The following is a 4,712-nucleotide window of genomic DNA, read 5'->3' on the forward strand; positions in this document are numbered from 1 at the left end:
TCGGTATTCCTCAGGTGAGAATTCTTTGTTCAGTTCTGAGCCCCATTTTTAATGGGGTTATTTGATTTTCTGGAGTCCACCTTCTTGAGTTCTTTATATGTAATGGAAACTGCATGGTACTGGTATAGCAACAGACAAGTAGAGCAATGGAATAGAATTGAAGACCCAAAAATGAACCCACACACAACTATCGTCACTTGATCTTTGACAAGGGAGCAAAAACCATCCATTGGGAAAAAGACAGCATTTTCAACAAATGGTGCTGGCACAACTGGCAGTTATCAAGTAGAAGAATTCGAATTGATCCATTCCTATCTCCTTGTACTAAGGTCAAATCTAAGTGGATTAAGGAACTCCACATAAAACCAGAGAAACTGAAACTTATAGAGGAGAGAGTGGGGAAAATCCTCGAATATATGGGTACAGGGGGAAAATTCCTGAAAAAACAGCAATTGCTTGTGTTATAAGATCGAGAATCAACAAATGGGACCTCATAAAATTGCAAAGCTTCTGCAAGGCAAAAGACACCATCAATAAGACAAAAAGTCCACCAATAGATTGGGAAAAGATCTTTACCTATTCTACATTTATTTCTAACTCAAAATCATGAATACCTAAATTGTAACTTCAAAGAAGAGAGCCTCATCTCTCAGGCCATTTTCTGAAGCTTTTCTCATGAAGTCAGGTGCCTACCTAGATCTGCTGTGATTTGGATGAAATACCCGGTATGTTTACTCATCTGTGATAGTGATAGAAATCATGCAGTATTCATGAATACACGTACATGAACCAAGACTGTGTTGCAGCAGTGAACAATTGAAGCATAAACATGCAACTGGCATTTGTTAATGTTTGAAACCTGTTTTCATGGGCCTCCATTGTTTTTCTCCATAGGAAATGAGACCCTCCCACTAAATATTCTCAAGAGAATTATCTAAACAAAGAAGTTAGATACAGGTTTACTCTAGACCAACTCAATAAGTTTGTTTCAACTGGCAAAAGAGGTGATGTTAATCATATTTATAAGGTATCTTCAGAGCAACATACAGATTAGCATTTGATTAAATATCAAGAACTTCATTTGTTCAAGTTGACAACACAGGTCCATTTATGTTTCAGTTAATGAGGCCATAGGTAATTGGGTCCTATTTTAAACAAGTGGACAATTTTTTCTATGTATAAACACGGGTATGGACTACATTGTCAGAAATGAGATCAGTAAATATTAACCCATAAACCACCTCCTCAGCATATTAATGATACTGTGGATAAAAGATGTGTTCAGAAGTTTGCCACAATTCCTGTGTTAATGACATTTAGAAGCAGGGCCTTGGAGACAGGATTAAATGAGGTCACAAGGTAGGTGTCTGCATAAAGTCATTGGTGGCTGTATAAAAGAGAGATTTGAAATAGCCCTTTTGTGTGGCATGTGATAGCTATGGGTGTATGAGACCCACAGCAGATGCTGGTTCATAAATCTCTACCTGTGGGAAGGCTTGCTTTAGCCAGTTTGTAATAGCAACACAACTATAATTCATTTTCCTTTTATCTTGGCTTTTGAGTGAAGGATTAGTGAGTATGAAAAATAAACAAATTAAATAAATCCATAAAATAAGAAATATATTACTATAGACAATATTCACAACTCAAACTAATGGCCAACAAGAATTAAGCATTGTTACAATTTCCAAATAGAATTTGTAATTAAAACTTTTTTTTCTCCAAGTTATATGTTGACAATTCATCCAAAGAACACATTTTACATGTGACTATTTGGCAGGTAATTCTGGCTCTAAATATACTGAGGTTATGAACTGTGTAACTGGTTGTGTTTTTGTTGACTTGCTTTTAGTAAATCAAGATGAGGGAGGCAAGAGAAAGGACAAACACAAAAAGGCCAAATATAGCCATGGTGTAACAAATACCCCCAAACAAAAAATACAACCTAATAGAGCACTGTTAGTGGGAGTGGCTATCAGGCTCCCCTCCCACTTCCTGTGCTGAGATTTGTGACATACTGTATAAAACAGGGGAGAGCTTCTTGTGTGAAAATATGGGACCCTACAATTGACTGCCTATCTCTGTTTCTGAAAGTGAATATACCTACACATAGCCATCTGTTTCTTCACATTCTACTCCCTGATTTCTTTTATGTGCATGTTGTCTAGACTCCCTGTTTACTGCTAATATTTGTATCTGACTACAACACTGCTGGCACTTGCTGAGGTCAAAATTCACGGCATTCATAGTTGTATATTGATCCCGTTATAGGGAAGAACCTGCTTTTTCCAAGTTACCCTATCTCACTAGTGTGGGCCAACAGGACTTGGCTTGACTGCTTTCAATGGACCACTTTTTGTCCAATCTACTATGGCAGTTGTAGTTGGAATCTGATGTTCAGAATAGGATGTTATTCAGGGAGGACCTCAGGTGACTAAAAGGTTCTCTTAGATTCCCCACTGAAACATCTGGAATTAAGTGTTCATTGTTTAACCAAATGCTGTGTTAGAGATGAATATGACATGAGCCTTAGTTACTTTTCTGTTGTGATAAAAGAACAGGACCGAGGCAGTTTTTAAAATAAAGTTTGATTTGGATTATGGTATGGGGGGGGGCGTGAATAGGGTGCAAGAGGGTTCCAGGAAAGGCTGCAGCCTAGGACATTTCATAGTTTACATCTTGAGCTACAAGCAGGAGGCAGAGATCACAGTGGGAATGGTATGAGGACTTTGAAACCACAAAGACCACTCCCAATGGCACACATTCTCCAGTAAAACCACATGTTTGAATCTTTCTGAAACAGTTCCAACAACTGGAAACCAAACATGTGTCTATGAGGGTCATCCTTATCTACCAGAACATAGCTCATATGCATTCATAGCAGAATTGCCTACAGAGTATCACCATGTATACAAAAATCTTTACCTTCTCCACTGTCTCTGTGTTTCTAGCCTGCCTGTCTCTTCCTTCTAATATTCATTTAAGAATTAATTAATAAATATAAAGAAAGTACATTTGCTTTACATTTACTTACTCCATCAGAAATAGACATTCATAGTTTAAATGTATTATTGAGAATTGAATTCTAAGTCTCTCTACCTTGTGTTTTGGGTTTATCTATCTCACCTTGCCATCAGCATTTGTATTTTCTGAAAGCAGCAGTTCTCAATGATCAGAGAATTTTGATCCAAAGAAAATGTTTTTACCAATGTGTGCAAATACGTTTTGTTGTCATGACTTGATGGTGATTGAATCTAGCAGCTTCTAGCGGGTCAAGGTCAAGCCTGTAGGCAAATATCCCAAAATGCTGACAATGGCTCCTCATAACAAACTGTTATCCAGGTGAAATCTCTAGAAAGACTACCATGCTAAATTCCAATCTTACCCTAGAGCAGTGGTTCTCAAACTGTGGGTCATGAACCCTTTGGGGAGTCACATATCTGATATCTGACATATTCATTAGGATTCATAACAGTAGGAAAATTGAAGTTATGAAGTAGCAATAAGATAATTTTATGGTTGGGGGTCACCACATGAGAAACTGTACTAAAGGGTTACAGTTAAGAAGGTTGAGAAACACTGCCCTAAAGGATGACAGGCAATTAGGATCAAGATATCTCATGATGCCATTTGAACCTCTCTCTTCCTTCTCTCACTACAAGTTATAAGCAGCTACTTAGAAGTGATAAAATGTGCTTGCTAGGCAAAGAAGGAGACAGTGTTTTAATTTGAATCAGCCACATGACAGTGTGATCACTAAGTGCACAGTGAACATCACTACATAACATAGCCTTCCATCATCTTCCTATTCCTTACATTTAGAGTGAGTCAGTACCACCCCTTTCACATTTCAGGGATATGTTAGATGTTTAATAAAGACACATACCCTTTAAAAATCATCATCTCTCCACCAGGACTTGTATATATATATATATATATATATATATATATATATATATATACCACATGACTTTTTCTTGAAAATGGGATATGTCTTGGAATAATTTCAATTTGTTTTCCAGACATATAGACATAAATCACTATTTTATTGACGTGAATCAGTAGACCATTCCTAGCCTGCAATAAATGTTTACCAGCATGAAAAATCTGTTTTTACTACAGACAGTTCTTTTATTTTCAAAAGACATAAACCAAAACAATGACCCCTGACANGCAATAAACCCTATAATGTTACATGTGGAAGTTTTGATTTTTTTTATTATATCAATAAAACAAATAATCAGATAAAGGAAAATATAACTTAAGTATTGACTGCTTTTGTTTAGTGCTATCCAAAGAGGAGTCTGAGGTGAATATTTACCAGCCACTTATTTGAGAATTTGATTGCAGGGAGCAGAGTCCAGCCAGGCTCAGGGACACAGAATTGGAACAAGTACTGTCTTAGTCAGGGTTTCTTTCCTACACAAACATCATGACCAAGAAGCAGTTGGGGAGGAAAGGATTTATTCAGCTTACACTTCCATACTGCTGTTCATCACTGAAGGAAGTCAGGACTGGAACTCAAGCAGGTCAGAAAGCAGGAGCTGATGCAGAGTCCACGGAGGGATGTTCCTTACTGGCTTGCTTCCCCTGGCTTGTCAGCCTGCTCTTTTATAGAAACCAAGACTACCAGCCCAGAGATGGTCCCACCCACAAGGGGCCTTTCCCCCTTGATCACTAATTGAGAAAATGCCTTACAGTTGGATCTCATG

This window comes from Mus caroli, chromosome 9, assembly GCF_900094665.2.
Source record: "Mus caroli chromosome 9, CAROLI_EIJ_v1.1, whole genome shotgun sequence".
Classification (NCBI taxonomy): Eukaryota; Metazoa; Chordata; class Mammalia; order Rodentia; family Muridae; genus Mus; species Mus caroli.